General features: G+C 39.0%; 1 pseudogene; it reads left to right on the top strand.

Annotated features, from left to right (window-relative positions):
- LOC142639732 (glutamate receptor 2.1-like) overlaps nucleotides 1-22,147 on the top strand; it is a 43,591-nt pseudogene that overhangs the window by 10,117 nt on the left and 11,327 nt on the right.

Raw genomic sequence — 22,147 nt, 5'->3', positions numbered from 1 at the left:
TATTCCACTATTTATAGGCAGTGAAATTTGGCATCTGAAACAACGCAACCAACCAGAGAACGACACGTGGCATATTCCTCGAAAATGCAAACCGACGCGACTAGTCACCAATGAGGTCATGACACATGGCAAGACATTAAACAACCAATATAAAAACACGTCTAAAGAACAACAGTAAATTTAATAATGCTTTGGACGACCTTTGGACAAGGGGGCAACTAATGGTGAACCAATAGAAAAATGAACTCCAACTTGTCCATAGGAGTCGTCCATGTCAAGAAGACAAGAATGGCTTCACCTGTTAGGACGGTCATCCATAGGCATGTGGGTCGTCCATGAGGAAAACCCTTGGACAATCCCTGACAGTTGGGAATAATTCCAGAAATTTATCTATGAGAGCTAAATCGAACCACGTGTTATTATCTCGAGGCATGAGTTAAATTCTGGTTCATCATTATAACTTCCTTCTCAGTACTTAACTTCCATGACAGTTATAAGAGATAAAATATTCTAACTCCTATAGCGGTTATGGAAGTAAACCTTGGACTCTCTGACTTCCTCATTTGTAGGGGAAGTTATGAGACAAGGAACTGCTCCAAGACCACACTATAAACACCTATTTATATCAAGTGAAGGTAAGTTTTTAACGACTCCTGAAAAGTTGGAACTCTAGAATATGAGTGAAAAACTAACTTTGGTATCGGAGGGTTCTTGGCCGGTCCACCCCGGTCACATTTCATCGTGTGTTCTTCGTTTCAGGCCTTCCAATCATTAGCCTTTTGAAACCCGAAACATTCAGCTTGCTGATTTTCCTTGCATCATCAATTTCTAAGAATATTATGAGCCAAATATAGAAACGCTATATTCTTGGAATAGGATGGGAATGTGACAAATGAACCATACACCATAATTTTATATTGTTAGAATGTGATTCCATGGATAAAAAAATTCCAAGAATATATTTCACACTGCAATGCAATTTAACGTTACATGAACCAAATGCATGATCAAATTGCTTGATGACCTTTCAAAATCTTTGTTAGAGTTTCTACTAGTGTGCATTCCTTCTCTGTTTAAAAAACCATCCATAAAATTCTTGGATTTATGGCACTCTCTTAACAACAATTTACTTTGAAATAAATAACGAAGTTTTGTTCATTATTTCTCATGTTCGTTTTTCTATTTTAACAGACAAGGATTTGCATATTAAATTCAATCTCGTTTTAGTAAAGGACCTTCACAGTCTTATGATGCTATTTTATACTTACCATATTTGTTTTTGTAGTAAAACATATAACATTACAAATTACATGAAGATGTTGATTTATCTGTTACATTTTGAATGTAGCTATAGCTCTTAGCAAGTCACACCATGTGCAACTCATTCTAGGACCATGTACATGGGAAGAGGCATCATTGGTTGCTGACATTGGCAACAAAAATCAAATTCCAATTCTGTCTCTTGCTGATGTTACTCCCAATTGGGCAATCGAGAAATGGCCATTTTTGGTCCAAGCATCATCTAACCAGCATGGACAAATGAAAGCCATAGCAGCTATTGTTAAGTCTTGGGAATGGCATCAGGTCACTATGATATATGAAGATACAAATTCCTAAGTCAATGGAGTCTCGCCTCACCTCTTTGACGGCTTAAGAGAAGCAGGAGTACGAATAATACATCACCTATCTCTTGGACCTCTCACCACTACTAATTCCTTGTCTATGGAGCTTGAGAGGCTACAAAGTGGGCAGTGTGGAATTTTCGTGGTTAATTTGTCATTTTTGTTGGCCGTTCGTCTATTTGAAAAATCAAATAAAATGAAGATGATGGAAAATGGTTATGTGTGGATTACAACCAACTCCATGACAAGCCTTGTGCACTCCATTGATGCCTCTATCATGTCTTACATGCAAGGAGTAATAGGGGTCAGGAGCTACTTCCCAGAAAATGAGCCTCATTTTCAGGACTTTTATTTCAAATTTTGCAAAAAGTTTGCCTTGAAATATCCTGAAGAGAAAAACCACGAACTAGGGATTTTTGCATTGCAAGCTTATGATGCTCTATGGTCAGTGTGTCTAGCAATGATGGGGAGCAACAAGGTGGGGCAACAGTTAATAGATAAAATATTACTGAGTGATTTTCGAGGCTTAAGCGGAAGGGTTTAGTTTTTTAACAAAAAATTGGCTTCAGGACAAATATTTCAAATCATTAATATAATAAGAAAGCGTTACCAGGAACTTGGATTTTGGTCAAGTAAATTAGGTTTCTCAAAAACTATTGCAGAGAATGTTACTTACAATTCTTCTATGAGAAACTTAGGGCAAGTGATTTGGCCAGGAGGGCCTTGGTATACTCCAAAAGGATGGACGTTATCGACAACTGCTGAATCCTTAAGAATTGGGGTGCCTACTAGATCTTTATTCAAAAATTATGTTAATGTGGAATACGATCTCTTGGAAAATAATAGTCTCTTCAGTGGATTTTCCATCGATCTCTTCAAAGCAACTGTAGAACAATTGCCATTCTATTTGCCTTACAATTTCTATCCCTTCAATGGAACATATGATGCTTTGGTTGAACAAATTCATCTAAAGGTATGTGATTTCTTACTCTCTTGTTCAATTTTTATTTAGTTATTTTTGTATCATAGATTGAAACCTCGGTGAAAGAATTAAAGAACCTTAGATCTCATTGTCAGGCGAGAAACACCATCTCTTTCCACCTAAATATATCTTTCTTTAAGTTTCCATTCTTATTTTTTTATTATTAGAATATAAGCCCAACGGGATATCGGCCTGTTGTACTTGCATTGCACTTATGTTGTTTATACAACACTCATCTGCCTATATAAAGGCAATCCTTAATACATTGTTACACTCAATTTAAGACAATAACATGTTAATTGCTTAAAATGATATCAGAGTTATTGCTCTAACTTTCTGATGTTTACAATCAATCTCGTATTTTTTGGTGTTACCATGTTGTTGTTGTCTCTTCTAGTCCACCATTGCCTTTGTTGGTAGAAGTGATTCGTCATCGCCAACCAAGACTATTGCCTCCCTTAGAAATACCACCTACAAATCTTTGTTTAATACACACAGCCACTACCATATCAAAAATCTTCGTCTAATGTTTCCAACAGCAATCGAAACATAACAAACAAAGCCGCCAAATGTCACTAGAAATTGTGGATGCTAATCCATGTGTCACACACATCATCACGTGCCACTCTAGGTCTTCATGTGTCTAACACATGCCAACCAAGGAAGTTAATACCGTACCGGAGGCTGTACCGGTTTGGCCACCGGTACGATATATTTCGGATACCGGTCAATACCGGTGTACCGTTTCGGGTTTACCGCTATTTTATATATATATATATATATATATATATATATATATATATATATACACACACACACACACACACATACACACATACCAAAATCTTTAGAACCATATTTATAAACATATAATATTTCACTTATATTATAGTAAATATAAAAGTTTATTATAAAATATTACCTCAATTCAGACCAAATTATTCATAGTTTGAGACTTTAGTATCAAATAAAAGAAAAAAAAAACACAATATAAAAAATAGAAAGCTTAGTTGTTCATTGCATACTAAGAAAACAAATAATACTAAGAAGTTAATGTAAATAAGTTACCATTATGCCTTTACAAAAATTCAAAAATTACAAAACTAAAATAAAAAATAAAAAATAAAAGTTTTTTTCTGTACCGGCCGGTATTGCCCGAAATTGGCCGGTATGATCGGTACGCGGCCGGTACGGCCGGTATTTTTTCCGGTACAATATAGAAGTGTACCGGTACCGGTGCACTGGCCGGTACGGTATGTACCGGCCAGTACGGCCGGTACCGGTACGGTATCAGCCACACTGATGCCAACACACATCTAGCACACACTGGTTGCCATGTGTCGTCATCACAGTATGCACATTAGCCTAGGTTCCGCATTAGTGTCACGTTAGCAAGACATCAATCTGCCCCATCGGCACACCTTTCATCCTGCCACATCAGCTCCATGTTAGCACGCCTACAATGTCACCAATTGATCAGGTTGGCCAAACGTAACCTAAATCTGACCCGCACTTGACTCTAAGTTTGACCTGATTCCTTTACATGGTTTTTTGACCATGCTTGTTGTAATCACAACACTTATAATTCTGCTCTCACATTTATACACATTACACACTCCCATCATTATATTCACTTTTCATACAATTGATAGTTCCACCGTGACTATTAGTTAGACGAGTCCATTTCAACACTGAAATTATTTGCGTTTGATGTCTATTAGAGCATTAGCAACCGGTGATGCAAAAAAGTTCTATTTTGCATCCTCGAAAACCTATTTTATCTATTTTACCATTTTATTTTACAACTCAACCAATATTTTAGTTTCTATTTTTATATACATTACAATAAAATAATATATACTTCCTAATAAAATAAAAATAAAACTGCCCCCTCTCTCTATCCTTTCCACTATCTCTTTTCTCTCTTCGTCTCTTTTTCGTCATCCCGAAGCCCAAGCCAAATCAAGCCAACCAACTAAACTCAGCCGCTGCCACCACCACCAATCAAAATTGAAACCACCCCCAACATCCACCACAATCACCCACACCACCAACCACAATAACCACAAATCACCACCAAAAACCCACCGCCGATCAACCTAGCACCACCCACCCCGAGAGTCAAACCCAAGCTTAAACAAAACCCATGACAATCTAACTTGGTGTAATACTTGGACCCACTGAGCGTATTAAACATGTCATCTAGTCGGGGAATAGGAAATCGATTTTTGACTGTGATCTTGTTGATGGCTCAACTATCCACACATATATGCCAGCTTCCATCCTTCTTTGGTGTTAATAATGCTGATACTAAACATGGACTCATACTTTTCCTGATCTACCCGTAGCTCAGAAGCTCATCCACCCGCCCCTGTAGAATTTGACCCTCTTGAGGATTCATCTTATAATGTGGCAAATTTGGTAGACTAGCTCCAGGAGCTAAATCAATGCAATGTTGGATGTTGCGCATTAGTGGTAAACCTACAAGCAGCTCCTCTGAAAAATCTCTTCAAACTCTTTGATCAATGGTTGAATTACCTCAATTATCTCAACAACCTTCTTCGGCTCTCCATCCGTCACCACTACAGCATATACCTGTTTCAACTCCTTACACTCCCTCTCAAACTCATCCTCATTGTTGACTATGAGAAGTAATGGCTTCCCTTCCAGTTTAGAAGCTTTGGGTACACTGCCTTCCTTAATAGGACCAAGGACAATTTTTCTACCATTGTTAAAGAACACATACACATTATCCTTACACCTATGAGTAGCATCTACATCATTCTACCAAGGTCTACCCAATATTAAATAACATGCATCTATTTCAACAACATCACAAACTACTTCATCTACATAACATTTACCCATAGAAAAAGTAACATGACATTGTTGAGTAATAAGAGTTTATGTACCGTTCTTGATCCAACCTATCTTGTACGGAGAGGAATGCTTTTGTGTCTTCAATCCCAACTTGGTAACCAAACACTTTGACACGATGTTCTCTACTCTGCTACTGTCAATGATCAAATCACAAAACCTCTTATTGATGGTGCATCGTGCTTGGAAGATCTCATTTTGCTTATCACCGTATTCCACCCTCGGTGTGAGCAACAACCTCTAAATCACCAAAGACCTCCTTAATGGCACATCTTCCACATCTTCTTGGACCTCATTGGGATCATAGACATATGTTTCAGCATCATTATACACCTTTTCACCTTGTTGTTCACCTTCTACCTCGCTCTCTTTTGCCACCACCAAATTCACTGCGGCTCGCTTAAGGCAAGCACTAGATCAATGTCTTGGTTCTTTGCACTTGTAGCAATTATGCCTAGTTGGCCTAGCATAAGGGTTAGCATTCTCTATTGGTTGGCGTTCGCCACTAAGGACTGGTTGACACCACTATTTTTCCTAACCAAGGGTTGTGATCGTGGTGTAATCATGGGTTATTTACCTTTGTTGGCAGTGGAACTGGATGACTCTAAACTATAGTTGAAAATTTTTGAACCTGCCTTGAGATGCTGATATTTTATTTTCTTGGATAGGGTTACAACCTCATTTAAAGTATATAGGGTTTGTAAGGATACCTGATCTCAAATGGAAACTTGCAACTCCTGTAAAAATTTGTATATCCGATGATCTTTAATTTCCTCCAAATCATTGTGATTTGCCAACCTGTCAAACTCCTTCATGTACTCATTAACTATCCAAATACTCTGCCTACAATCCTGGTATTGTTTGAACAACTCTTGCTGGTAATCTGGTGATAAGAACTGATCTGCCATTAATCTCTTCTTCCTCCTCTATGATTGTATCAGAAGCTTTCATTCACGGGTATGGTTTAATTGAACACGATCCCGCCTAGTAGATGCTCCTCTGTTCAATTTGTATGCCACCAAACACACTTGTTTGTCACCTACAGTACCCATATAATCGAAAAGCTTCTCCACCTCACTAACCCAATCCAGATACTCTTCAATGGAGACATTATCATTAAAGGATGGTAACTCTACTTTCATTCGATAGTCCCTCTACTCCTGATAATCTCGGCCATTATCCCTCACAGGACCACGATGATTCCCAAGGACTCTCTCTGCATACTCCTTAGCCTCATTGTTCTCTTTGGTGTAGTCTTATTGGCTATTCCGATTTGGGCAGCGATGGGGAGGGCCACGTGCTCGGTTATCACGTCGCTCTTCGTCATCACGATTTGGGTTTTGGTTAAGCAGGGTGGCAAGTGCTTATTGAATTTGGTCCAAAGTTTGTTAGGTTGTATCAAGAAACTGTTGATTTTCATCAAAAAAAATCAAGGAACTCAGCCTTAGTGAGGACTGGGTTGTTGAGATCGTTACCATCGTCATTGTTATGGTGGTCACCGTCTTACTGATTAGCCTTCAAACCAGGGTAAGTCTAGGCTCTAATACCAACTGATGTCGTGGAAGCCTAAAGAAAACACACACGATGCTCTCTTAATGGAACAAAAACTAAACTATTAGCTTCTAGTAGTACACCTTGAATCCATGAATGGTTTCCCTAAGTCCACAAGGAGAAGAAAATTGGAATCCACTAGAGAAATAATTTGAGAAAAAATATGTGTTTATTGATAATAGTCTGATTTGTCTCCAATGGCTATAAAACATATAAATACTAAGAAAAACATCTAAACCCTAATTTGCATTAATTAAGCGATTAGGTAACAAAATACTGAAATTTACCAAAAATGAAAAAATTGAGTTAAATGTAGAATCATAAACTATTGACTTTAAGGGTTGTCCCAAAACAAGTAGGACCTTATTACTATAAATGACAAAATCATAGTTTACGGGGCCCAAATGAAGGAATTCATTATTTTTAGGGGGTACCTTGTGCCTTTTTGCCTTTCACGTTAATTTCAAGCGCATATAAGAGTCTAAGAAGGCCATGATAGTCAGTTATACATCAATGACACTCTCTCTTAAGCCACATTAGTTACTTGTGTCAAGTACTTAATGTCAAGAGGTCTATTAGGTTTAATTTCTTCTAGTCATATTAACTATATGGTCTTGTCGTGTCAACTTGGTGTGTAACCTACATTATCTTTTGATAAAAGTGAGTTTATTACTTTAACACCTTTTGATTTTATTCATTCAAATGTGTTGGGCCTTTCCCTGTTCCAACTATGGGAGGGTAGCGGTATTTTGTTATTTTGTAGCTGATTTTTCAAGATACACTTGGATTTATTTAATATTAAATTTTTTTTTCAAAAATTCAACTACATATTGCAATTTTTTCAAAATATTTACAACACAATTTTCTAAGTTATATTAAAGTATTTCTACCTGACAATGTTCTAGAATACCAACAACGTGACTTTCTTGATATTCTAAACATTATGGCATAGTTTTTAATACCTCGTGTCCTAGGACCTCCATACCAAAAGCTAAATAGAAACTTCATCACATCCTAGATACTATTAAGGCCCTAAGCATTGCTACTTGCACTCCTACCTGCTTTTGAGAAGAAGCTACTTTCAATGTGGTGTACATCAAAAAGTGTTTGTCACCTATCTTATCAGATCAAACACTTTATGAACAATTGTTTGGTACACCCCCAATCTACAACCCACTCAAAGTTTGTGGTTATGTCCATTTTGGTCTTGTTCAACCACATGAACTCACCAAACTACAACCCACTCACAATTATGTTGCTTTCTTGGTTATTAACTTAAATAAAAGATCTGTAGATATGATCCAGTAGCTAGACATCTTAGGATCTCCCATCTTGTGGTCTTCTTGGAAAACAAAATATTCCACTTCTTATCTCACTTCACAGATCATATTTCCACCATTACTCATGTTAATCCCCCTCTTAACCTCTTCCCAAGTATCTATCCACAGTCCACTTATGATGAGCCACTAGCACCTACCTCCTATGAGTCTCATCATTTTACTCTAGCTGGGGACACTATTGGTTCTTAAGCCCCCTTGCTCTTATCAAGTTTAACTCTTCTCTCTCACATTCGTGACTCATATTGCTTTTTTACATTTGCCACCCTATATGTGCCTCACATATTTTGTAAGGCTTCCTTTGACTGCTTATGTCACTAAGTTATGAAAGAATTGTTGCATTCACTCTTAAGATAAGGACTTGAGATCTCATTAACCTTCTAGAAAGCAAATCCACTATAGGTTGCAAGTATCGTACAAGAACAAAACTAGATTGGTTGTCATTGTTCATTACTACAAAGTTCGTTCAGTTGCTAACGAATTTACTTTGAATTATGAGAAGACATTTGTTTTGGTTACTTAACTTTCTTGTGTCAGTACACTCATTTTCAGTCTCTACCTCCCACAAATGGCCATTATTTTGAACGAGTGTAAAGAATTACTTCCTTAATAGCAGCTTTAAAGAGAAAGTTTACATGCAGCAACCTTTAGAATCCTTTCATCCTCTGAGCTTTCCTCACAAAGTGTGTTGACTACTCCAAACACTCTATGGACTTGGTTTGCAAAGTTCAGCTCCACCATCTCACAGCATTAATTCTCGACCAGTTCCTTTGTTATTTCTTGGTCAACACTTTGAGATAAAGGATACCCTCTCAAATATTTTCTTGGCTTTGAACTTTCCACCACATCAAAAGGTTAATCTTAATCAAGCCAAGAATACCTCTAACCTCATCTCTTAAGTTGGTATCACCATAGTAAGATAGTCGAAAAACTTATAAACAACAACAGTAATATGAATACTCATGATGAAGAAACTCTTATTTATGATCTCCTCTACCAACAACTAGTTAGGGAGCCAAGTTATTGGGTATACGTGAATGAAGTCTTATATTGAATAATAATGACAAGAGTGAGTAGTTGTTATAACGTAATTGGTCCAAACCTATATGATTAAGCTCTTAGATTTAGTGATTTCCCTATATGCTACATTAACTACTCAATTGGAGTCTCCCCAATGTATTATATCCCTAATAAGTGGTATCAGAGTTAATGATTCGAGAGAAATTTTTTGTTAGCGGATTCCACCAAGTAGAACAAGGAAAAATCCCTTGTTCACTCCACTCATTGGTCAAAAGATTCTACTAAATGTGTGTTGGTAACTCTCACAATTGTGCAAAGAAGACTACCATGTTGTTCCACCTATGGTTGAGTAAAGGCATTCTATTGTGATAGTAATGCATGACACTTGGACTATTAAGAAAAATTCCCAACAAATTAGTACTGCCAATAGTGCTAGATTATTAAAATAGAAAGGAAAAAAAGGTGTACATGAGGTTCCAATGGACATGGATGTGCACATTAATTCCCATGGATGAGTGTGCAAAGCTAATAAATGCTTCCCATGTACGGCATTTGAGAGGCTTGTAGATGTAGCATAGAGGCAAGGGGTAAATTGTTAGGTATACACCTTTGAATGAAGTTTCACTTTGAATGATAATGAGAAAAGAGGTGAATCTAACATAGATGGATCTAAATCAGTAGGCTTAAAATATTGGATTAAATAGTGTCTCTATATGTCATATTAATTCTCAAATGGAGTTTCCCTAATGTGTTATTACCTTTACACTAGTTTATCTCAATGTTGTTCCCCTAGAAATCTCATTTGCAATCCACATCATATATCAATCAATTAACAGCTTTACCTTGATCTTCTCACTATGTCATTGTTCACAAAATCATACAATAATTGAAAGGCGCCTTGCTCCATGGGTTTCACTTCTCCTTTTAGTCACCACTGACTTCTAGGCTTACACTAATGTCGAATAAGCAGGGGTTTCCATAAACCATTGTTCCATTGTAGGGTATTCCTTTCTCTTTGTTAACTCCCGCATTTTTTGGAACAACCAAAAACAAACTGTAGTTGATTGCTCCAATACCAAGTCAGAATATCATGCACTTGTATATAACACAGTTAAGTTCCTTTGGCTACATTGGCTTCTCTAGGATTTTGGAGTGGATTGTTCTAGTGCAATTCTAATCCACTCTAACAATCGAAATGTCATTCATATTACCCACAATGATGTCTCAATGAGCATACCAAGAATATTGAGATTGATTACCACTTTGTTCATCATCATCTAAGTTAAGGTACCCTACGACTACGTTTTTCACAAGATTATTTAACTGATATTTTCACTAAGTTTCCACCACCATGCCACTTCCATGATTTTGACGTGGGTACAAAAGAAATAAAATAATAAATAAAATAAAATACATTGCTTTCAAAATTAAAAGAAACTTAACACTTTTGCTTCTAAATGAAAACTGTGAATCCATGAGGAGTTCCTTAAATCCACAAGGAGATAGGCTTCTAGAGTCCACCAAAGAGAAAATAGACAAAAGTATATATTTTATTAATCTGATAACTGAATTATTCCAAAAACGTTTACAGACTTGGAGACCTATTTCAAGGTGTCATAAAACTTGTCAAACAAGAAAATATATTTTGAAACAAGTCCTTATTAATATCTAATCATAAAAAGAACTAAATTTGACAAAATTAGTATTTGTAAGAGCATTAGATGTAGGCCTAATCCATTAGCCTCCGTATGCTTTAAGAGTATAGGACCCAATGCCAAGTTGGGGCCCATATCAATTTGGGGGACTAGTGCCTGGTCAGGGTCCAATACCAAGTTGGGGTCTATATCGGATGGGAATGGTAGTGCTTTGGGGAAAATTGTTTGTCGAGCACCATTTGGCGATAGGTGCAAGTTTCAAGAGAGTCGCATTATGACACCTTTGGCGATGGGTTCCATCTAGTCAAGAATATATCCTCGAGGGACCCACCAACATGAAAAGCCACCCCCTCATCATGACGACCCCATTAAAGGAACTCTATAAATAGATGGTGTGAGGGAAGGGGTTGGCAATTTGGGGGGGGGGGGAGGGGGAAAGAGATACACAAAAGAAAAGAGGGAACCATCAAAAAAGGGAAAGCTCACCACTAAGCTTGAGTCTTCTCAGGAAGCACACATACAGAGTAAAAGAATACTGATTGGGCTTGCAACACCTTCTCTTGGGCTGTTGGGTTGGCTTTAAAAGGTTTTCCCATTGTAGGAAATTCCACACCCCTCAAAACAAGTAAATTGGGAGCCAAACTTAAAAACATTCAGTACTTTGGCCTTGAAACCACAATTGTCGCCGTCTGTGATAATCTCCTACTTAGCTAAAGACCTAAGGCCAGTCTATCACTGCCTAGGATGGAGGGGCCACATGTAGGTATGCGGTTAGTGGGCTTCGGAAGTAACCGTTTGAGGGTCTCATCCCGAGGTCAAAGAAGGTTAGAATGGAATAGAAAAGGGAGTAGGATCACATGCAAGATGGGCACGAGACAAAGGTGGATTTGGATAAGGCTTCTTCACAAGGAGAAAGATCGGTTTCCTACGTTCCCAAGCATTCATATTGTAGTGAACAGGACTAAGAGATAGAAAATTTACAAAAGCAAGTTAGGGAGTTAAAGCTAGATATAAGGGGCAAACATCCAAGAAGGGACCGAGAGGAGCTATCTAGTGATCCTAACTTTACTGGCGGCAATACGGGAAAGTCGTCCCATCAAAATCATTCATGATGATTAAGAGACAAATATAATGAGACTATAAAGCATCACTCGAAAACACCAAGGAGAGAAAGACACAGGCACCCTAATGTTGCCTTGGATGCCATGAGTCGAGCACTTTGAAGAGTTGCACGATCACCGTTTTCTGACAAGATAGAATGTATAAAGATGCCCAAGTGTTTCAACCGTCCCCCGTTTATTTGCTATAATGGTAAAACTGACCCAGTGGAGCATATCAGTCATTACATTCAGCTGATGTCCTTATACTCTCGGAATGACGGGCTGATGTGTAAAGTGTTCCCATCCAGTCTCTAGCCCACGAAAATTAGATGGTTTAAGGAAAGGGTCCATACACAACTTTGAAGAGTTGATTCAGACGTTTGGGGCTCATTTTATCACTTGTAGTCAGGTCCCCCAGCCCATTGAAGTGTTGTTGTCTATGAAGATGGGGAGCGGGGATACCCTCTGGTGTTATGCCAATAGGTACTAGCAGCTATAAAACGAGATAGGTAGGGGGAATGAGCATGTCGTAAAAAGTACGTTCAGGCTAGGGCTCTCCTAAGAGTCCAAATTGAAAGATTCCCTAACTATGTGACCCATTAAGAACATGCACTAGCTCATTAGGAGAAATTAGGAACATAAAAGGTTGGAAGATGACCGATAGTAGAGTACGAAAAAAGCTCCGGCTACCTCTCAATACAGCAGGGAATTTGCTGCCCAAGGGCTTTCAGCAAAGACCTAGGAGGGAAGTTAAGGCACCAAAGCTTGATGTCTTTACAAATGTCTTAACGTAGCATTCAAGGAGTCAATTCACAAGATTTTGGAACGGATAAAAAGTGAACCTTACTTTCGGTGGTCGGGTAAGATGGGAGGGGACCCATCTAGGAGGAAGCAAAGCCTATATTGCATATATCAACGAGAGAAGGGTCACACCATCAAACAATGAAGAGTGTTTAAGGATCATTTGGAGCAGCTCGTAAAGGTCAAGCATTTAAAGGAGTTTGTGGTCAAGCAAAGAGGTAGCATGGTAGGGCAAACTTCAAGGAATCAAGGAAATACACTTCCTCCACCTTTGGGAATTGTTGAAGTTATCCATACAACCTCCATTGGCGTAAGTGCAAGTTACCGAAAAGGGATTCTCAACATTACCCCACAAACAAGGCCCCAAAGTTACAGACCAGCCAGAGAAGAGGTTAAGGCTGGCTAGAGAGCTGATCGCTTTTGGAGATGACGACTTTGAGGTGACATCCTAGCCACATGACGACGCCCTCGTCGTGATATTGAGATTTGGAGGCTTTTTGGTCAAAAAGGTGTTAATAGATAAAGGAAGCAAGGTTGAGATCATGTATCTTGACCTTTATCTAGGCCTAGGTTTGAAGCAGGAAGATTTGACAAAGTATGACACGCCTTTGGTGGGGTTCGATGGGAACGTGGTGGCACCCAAGGGGCAGATTTCATTCCTTGTTATGACCGAAGGGAAGGAGGTAATGGTGAACTTCATTGTAGTTAATTTCTTTTCTCCATACATGGCAATTCTTGGTCAGCCTTAGATTCATGCCATGGGAACGATACCATCCACACTACTTATGAAGGTTAAATTCCCCACCAAAGATAGAATTGTTGTGGTCAAGGGGGATCAACTAGTTGCACGACAGTGCCTAGTGACTGCGATCAATCGTAAGATGAAACAAAAGAAGCAAATTGAACCAAAATCATTATAGCAAGCACAGAAACCTGAGAGGGGCACCAGGGCTGATAATGTAGAAGAGTTGGTCTAGATTAGAATCCTCCCATATGAAGATAGATATTTCCAAGTTGGAAAAAACCTACCGCTAGAGGACTGTGTTACCATGCTGTTATCTTTGGTACAAATTTTGGATGTTTTGTGTTTAGTGTGGATCCGACCTTCATCACCCATAAATTGAATGTAGATGCCCTATTCCCTCCTTAAAAGAAAAAGCTAAAGAGATCTAGAAAACAGCATGTAGAGGCCATGAAGGAAGAAGTAGAAAAGTTGAAACAGACTAAGGCTATTAAAGAAGTGTTCTTTGCTAAATGGTTGTCGAATACTGTAGTGGTAAAAAAGAAGAATGTGAATTGGAGAATCTGTGTAGATTTTACCAACTTGAACCGACCATGTTCGAAAGACCCCTTCCCTATCCTTAAGATTGATTAGTTAGTTGATGCCACTTGTGGGCACCCGAGGATGAGTTTCTTAGATGCTTTCTAAGGATACCACCATATCACATTAACTCCCGAGGATTAGGAGAAGACATCTTTCATAACCCCTAAGGGCAACTATCATTAGACTATAGTGCCTTTTAGGCTAAAAAACGTAGAAGCCACCTACCAACGGATAGTAACAAGAATTTTCAGCGTTAAGATTGAGAACACGGTTAAATTTTATATCGATGACATGGTGGTCAAGAGTAAGAAGGATGAGAGGCATGTGACGGACGTAAACGAAACCTTCAAAATCATGAGGCAACGCAAACTACGCCTCAACGCCAATAAATGTGCATTCGGAGTGGGTGCCAGAAAGTTCTTAGGATATATAATTACAAATCGAGGCATTGAGGTGAACCCAGATCAAATCAGGGTGATACAAAAGCTTACTCTGCCTAGCAACCCAAAGGATGTAAAGAAACTCATGGGGATGATTGCAACACTGAATCGTTTTGTTTCATGATTGGCAGACACATGTAGGTCATTCTTTCAACTACTAAGGAAGTGGAAAAGGTTCCAATGGATTGAGGAATGTGAGGAAGCATTTCGGGATCTGAAGTGATGAGCTCACCTATCTTGTCCAACCCTGAGCCCGGGGAAGATCTGTATATGTATCTAGTAGTGTCTGATCACGCTGTGAGTGTGGTATTTTTGAAAACTCAGGAGGAGATATAGAGGCCGATGTATTATATCAACAAGACCCTGTTAGATTCGGAAATGAGGTACTTGCCATTGGAGAAGCTGGCTTTAGCACTAGTCCATGCAACAGGGAAGTTGCCCTACTACTTTCAAGCTCATGCGGTGTATGTGTTAACCGAACACCCCTTACAGTCGCTATTTAGGAGGTCTGATTTCACAAGAAGAAGGGGGACGAGACTCGAGTTTTGATGTGAGATACAAACCAAGGAACACTATTAAGGGGCAGGTGTTGGCAGATTTTTTTTGGCAAAGTTTAGGCCCTCTGCGAGTAGTACAGATAGGGTTTGTTAAGTCTCAGTCCGACCTTGGCAAGTATATGTTAATGGTGCATCTAATGCTCGAGGTGCCAAGATAGGCATTGTACTCATTTCCATGCTTCCAATAATGAAGTTGAGTATGAGGTGCTAATTGCGGGGCTTAGAATAGCTAAGAAGCTAGATGCATAAGAGGTAGAGATCTTTTCAAATTCACACTTGATAGCGAGTCAGGTGGAAGGAAATTTTAAGGCAAGAGATCCTCAGATGGCCGAGTACATGTAGTTGGTTGGCATACTACTAGCTAGCTTTCAAAGGGTGAAGGTGTCCCGGAATTCAAAGGGATAGAATAGTCATGCAGATTCTTTGGCCACTCTAGCTTCATCCATGGATAATTGTATTCCTCATATAATTTCAGTAGAGGTGTTGAACTATCTGAGCATAGACTATCAGCAATGTGTATCCATAATATCAACGCCCGGCCCAAGTTAGATGGATCCTATTGTATCATTTGTAATGGATGGTGTTCTACCAAGTGAAGCGAAGGAGGCTGAAAAGATACGAAGGACTTTGGCCCGGTTTTGGTTGTCTAAAGACAAAAGGCTGTACCATTGGTCATTTGGAGGACCATATATGTTATTTCTTCATCTCGGGGATATGGAGGGTCTCTTAACTGAGCTGCATGTAGAAATCTGTGGAGGTTATACGGGAGGATGATTGCAAGCACATCAATCCATGACACAAGGATTTTGGTGGCCAAACATGCAAAAGGATGCTGCCGAATAAGTAAAGAAGTGTGATCAATGTCAAAAGCACTCCTCAAATATCCACCAGGCAAGAGGGAACCTAAACCCGATCTCTAGCCCATGGCCCTTCACCAAGTGAGGGTTAGACATTGTGGGTTCGTTTCCTCATGCCACTAGTAACAAAAGGTTTGCCACAGTTGCTACAGATTGTTTTATGAAATGGGTCAAAGAGGAAGCCTTAGCCAACATCTGAGATATAGATGTGAAAAAGTTTGGTTGTACAAATATTATCATAAGGTTTGGGATCCCAAAAACGCAGATTTTGGATAATGGGTTATGGTTCGATAGTAAGGCCTTTCGTAAATATTGCAATGATCTCAAAATGAAGAATAGATATTCGACTCCAACATACCCCCCATATAATGGACAAGCAGAGGCGACGAACAAAGAAATCATTAACGACCTAAAGAAAATGACAGAAGGGGCTAAAGGTAAACGGGCCGAGGAGCTGCCAAATGTGCTATGGGCTTACCACACAACGCCTAGGAGATCTACGGGTGAAACCCCTTTTTGTATGACTTACGCGACCAAAATTGTGATTCCCTTGAAGGTAGACCTATCTAGTATGAGGGTCTCAGATTTTTCCTCAAAAAATAATGATGCTTGTGTGGCCGAGTAGTTAGACCTCCTAGAAGAGCGCTGAGAGATGGCTTTGATCAGATTGGTCGACTATTAGCAGAAGTTGGCTTAGAGGTATGACAAAAATGTAAAGCCAAAAGAGTTTGTAGCAGGGGACCTAGTCTTAAGGAAGGTGGTGGTAAATATTAAGGATCAAGGTGCAAGGAAGTTGGCCCCAAACTAGGAGGGCCCATACCAAGTCACTGCAATGGTAGGAGTAGGGACTTACTACTTGGAGGATTTGGAGGAAGGACCATTTCCCGACCTTGAAATGCGAGTAATTTGAAAAGATACTACCACTAAGTGCAACCATTATGATGAAATGTCTAACACACACTTTATCAATGTTAAATTATGTTTGTTGTATCACACACTTTTACTCTAAAGGGACTAAGGATAGAAATCTAGCCTTGGCCTGATCCCAATCATCGACTAGATAGAAACCTTAACAAATTTATCTAAGGATAGAAACCTAGCCTCGACCTGAACCCAGTCACTAACTAGGTGGAAACCTTAACAAATTTATCTAAGAAACCTAGCCTCAACCTAATCCTGGTCACCAACTAAGTGGAAACCTTAACAAACTTATCTAAGGACAAAAACTTAGCCTTAGCCTGACCCCAATCATCGACTAGGTGGAAACCTTGATGAATTGATCTAAGGACAGATAATGGGAATATCTAAGGACAGAGAGCTAAATTGGACCAATTCCGATCAACGAGTGATAAAAATCTGGGAGAAGACCATCTAAAAATGGAAATCTCGATTTGACTAACCACGGCTATCGATTTAGTAGTAAACATTCATAAGGAAGGAAAGCCCATCACAACGCAAGAACTATTTATAATGATTTGATTGATTATTGCTGTTCGGTTATCACAATATTTCCCAATCATAAACACATAAAAATTTGCAAAACTAAATTTGAAATTTACTCGGAACAAATTTAATATATATATATATATATATATATATATATATAACCATTCTACAACTTGGTGGCAAAAGCATGGCTTAATCCATAAAATAACAAAGGAGAGTTTAAATTCACAACAAAGGGGAATTGAAATAAAATAATAATATTAATAATAACAATAAAATAAATAAATAAATAAAATAATATGGTAAAATATTTAAGGAGAAGGGTCTTGGGCAGCATTAGGGAGGACAAGAGAAGCACCACTAGAAGATGGGGCAGTCGATGCAAGAGCAACCTCCGAGGTGCCAGTATCTTCAAGAGCTATAGGAGAAGTTGAATTTTCTAGGTCTACCACCACTACGTGGGAATCGATCTATTCGGTGAGCTCTCTCATATTTCCTCTTCTCCTTCTTCAACCTCTGTAGCAAGTCGTCCCCTGATCTGGGCTTAGATGGGAGGGTCATCAAGCAATGGCGCCCAAGTAAATCTCTAAAGGGAGAGGTCTTAGGCAGGTTCAGGGCTTTCATGGTTGACATCTAGCCCTGCATGAACCCCATCCGCTAAGCTTGAAATATAATAGGGCCGCTTGAGTTCCCAGCATCACTAAATCTCATGTCATAGAATTGTTGCTCGACTTGCTTCACCATCACCTTTAGCTCAGCGAATTCCTTGTCCCGGGCCAAAACCACACAGATTGCCTTACCCTCTAACACCCTAACCCTCCGCTCGACAGAGTCCCGAGCCCTCTTAGCTACCATGGCCCTTTACTCCATATGGGCCAACTCTTGAACCTTCTCCTGGAGGGTGGATTCAGCCACTTGCTTGAAGGCTTTCTCCCCATCTGCCTTCTTGGTGGCCAGTTTTAGCCGACCTTTAAGGATATGTGTCATTTGAGCGGCCTAAGGCAAATAAAAAAAATAAAAATAAAATAAAACAAGAGGGGGCAAGGTTAAATAAGAGCCGAGGGAGGATACTTAGATGAAATGTGAAATAACAGGAAGGAATGATCCTGATTAGAAGCACTTACAGCAATGGCGTGTCACTTCAAGTTAACGGCAATATCCTTATCCCTGCCATCCGACCAATACGTCATATACTTAGGGAGAAGTACGGCTTGCCCTAGGCTATCCACGACCCAACCGTTGAGCCTGTTTCTCTAGGCCTGCACAAAAAAATTTAAAGGGAGAGGCCCGTCCTGACCTTTAGTTGGCAAAGCTTCTGAGAAGTAGCGCTCAATGTTCATGTTACTCCGTTGGACCTTGTTGGCGTCTGGGGTTGCAACAGTGGGCTCTTCTACTAATATACGCAACAGTGGGCTCTTCTACTAATATACGCTCTACTCTACCCTAGAAAACTATATCCCTAGAACTGCCATTGATCAGTGCCAAAGAACTTTCCCTTATGAGACGAGGTCCTCCTTCCCGAGCTTCACCCACGGTAAGGCGCCTCGATAGGAATTTTAGGAGGCTGACATCTATGTAAGACACCAGGGGTCAACCAACCATTAGAGTTCCCTGATCCTGGTAGCTTCTTTAGATGAAATGTAGCCGAGGATTAGGTGTAAAGCTCTAAGTTGCCCGTTGTAGTGGATGAACATCTCCAAGCGCAACACGAAGTTCAGATCCCGAACATGCATAGCTTTGAGATCCAGTTTGAAACACTTGGAAACTGCATTGAAGACAGAAAGCCAGGTAAGTAGAGAACAAAGGTAAGCAAAAGAAAATTATTTATATATATATATATAACACATATACGGAATATGATGGAACGTATACAAATATAAAATTTGGGGGGGAGGGGGGGGGTGTTAGGTAAAGCAAAAAGTGGTTAACCCTACACTACTCATGCTCAAGAAAATAAAGGTACTGACTAGTTTGCCAAGGCGATGTTGGGCACGTGAGTTTGCCAACGATCTAGTTACCACTCACTTTTACAAACTCCCCTGCAAAGTTCCTATTAGAGTTGAGAAGGCATGAGATGAGTCTCACTACAGGGTCTCGGATTTTTAAGTAGTAGTCATTTCTCAGATTACCATAAATACCGTACAGGAAGTTCATGTCATGGTGATTGAGCCCTAAGTTTTACAGTTCATAAAGGCAACTCACACTACTCACTACTCTATAGAAGTTAGGGAGACACTTGTCGGGTCTGAGCCTATAAACAAGATTTTCAAACCTGGACCGTTCAATGAACCGTAAAAGTAAAAGGTTCAAGGTTTTTAAGGTCGGACCAAGGTCGAACCGTGATGATGTCATAATTATTTAAATTATAAATAAATATATTAAACTAATAAAATAAAAAAATTAAATGAAAAAAATCCAATTAAAATAAAGATACATATTTCAGATATATTTTTCATATCAAAGTTTTTACAAACACATAAGAAATATTAAATCTTAAGCAAATATAGATATAGTATTTCTATGTATGTTGATTAGTAAAACGTGTGATAATACTAATAATAACGATAACAATAGCATAAGTTAAAAAAAAACACACAAAAACAAAAAACTTTTGTAATAAGTTCATATTTCCACTAGTATGTCAATTTATTTAATCACACGTTTCAGTTCAATAACATTAATATAAATGACAAATTAATAATAGTTTTTAAATTTTAGTTAGAGTAATCATAAAACAAATGCCAAAAAAAAAAAAGAAGAGAAAACCTAGGTATTAATGTGAAGTGGAGGAAGACTTAGTCAACTCAAATGACTGAATGACCAAAAGGCTGAAATAGTCACGTGAAGGCTCGCAAATCTAAGAAATTACACAAAACAAAGAACAAGGCATTGAAGGGGCGGACATAACAACACACAAAAAATTGAAAATGAAGAAGAGAAGAAGCAGAGCAAAGGATGTGAAACGCAGAAGAAGAAGAAAGGAGCGACCAACTGTGGGTTGCTTCAGGCGACCAACGACATGCTGCGACAGGATGAGTTCATTCAGGCGAAAATCGTTTATAATGTAAAATATGGCTCTTTGTTTTTCTTTTTTATTTCTCTCGATTTTTTTATTCAAATTCTTCACTGAGCGATATATGTTTTCTGGCCTAAATATGGTATGTATCCCAGAACGGTGCTGTTAACTTTTTTTTTTAAGGGAACCGTGCGAACCTTGAAAACTGGCCACGATTCTTAAAACCGTCCGATCCAACAGCAGTTCAAGCAGTTTCATGCTTTTTTCGCATAGAGAGGTTCTTAGAGCTAAAAGAACCGCGATAACAGGAGGTTCACGGTTAATCCAATCGGACCATATGGTCCGGTCCGAATTTGAGAACCTTGCCTATAAAAACTAAGGGGATGGCCATAAGGGGAAAGAAAACTACCCTAGGATGCCTATTGTTTTTCAAATTCCCTTCAGAACAGTATTCAATATCTACGTCCTGAGGGATATTAAACCTGGTCTTAAAGGCTGCCACAGTGGTGTTAGTGCCTAATAGATGAGCAAAACCCATTTTTTTGGGAGTCTAAAGATAGATTTTGAAGAGTAAGGGAGAGGTTAGAGAACTTACAATGTTGCCTTTACGTCTAAAGGGATGATCTTAGGGGAAGGAATGTGGCTCGAGAGGAAGAAATGAAGGATGCTAAGAGAGAAATGAAATAAAGAAACTAATCAATGGAGGTTTGGCCTTATTTATAGGAGAAGTGGTTTTAAATGCTTTTGGAGGGAAATTTAATAACAAGGTTTCCCCCTTGTTATCCGTTACACACGTGCCTTGGTATACGAAATGTCAAACAATCCTGGTCGTTTGTACATGCATTAAATGTAGGCCCAATCCATTAGCCTCCGTATGCTTTAAGAGTATATGGCCCAATGCCAGGTCAGAGCCCATATCAATTCAAGGGACCAGTGCCTGGTCAAGGTCCGGTACTAGGTTAGGATCTATATCGGATAGGAACGATAGTGCCTTAGGGGAAATTGTCTGCTGAGCATTGTTTGGCGACAAGTGCAAGTTTCAAGAGAGTCGCATCAGTCATGAGGAATGGGTCCCATCTAGTTAGGAATATATCCTAAAAGGACCTACCAACATGAAAAGCCACTCCCTCATTATGATGACCCTACTAAGGGAAGTCTATAAATAAAGGCCCATGGTATGAGGAAAGGGGTTGGCAATTTTGGGGGGAAGAGAGATATTTCAGAGAAAAGAGAAGAACCATCAAAAAGGGGAAAGCTCAGCACTACTAAGCTTAAGTCTTCTCAGAAAGCACCCATACAGGGTAAAAGAATACCAATTAGGCCTAAAACTCTCTTAGGCCGTTAGATTGGCTTTAAGAGGTTTTCCCATTGTAGGAAATTCCACACCCTTCAAAACAAGTAAATTGGAAGCTAGGCTCAAAAATTCTTCCAGTACTTTGGGATTGGCACCACAGTATTAAAAGCACCTAAAATCAAGCAAATAAAAATCTTAAACTAAAATAAAATTACATAAAAACTAAATTTAATAAATTACAAAAAAATTAAATTGCAAATTATGTCCT

This window comes from Castanea sativa, chromosome 6, assembly GCF_040712315.1.
Source record: "Castanea sativa cultivar Marrone di Chiusa Pesio chromosome 6, ASM4071231v1".
NCBI classification, from domain to species: domain Eukaryota; kingdom Viridiplantae; phylum Streptophyta; class Magnoliopsida; order Fagales; family Fagaceae; genus Castanea; species Castanea sativa.
Note: the sequence above shows the minus strand (reverse complement) of the source record. Positions and strands in the feature narration are given on the sequence as shown.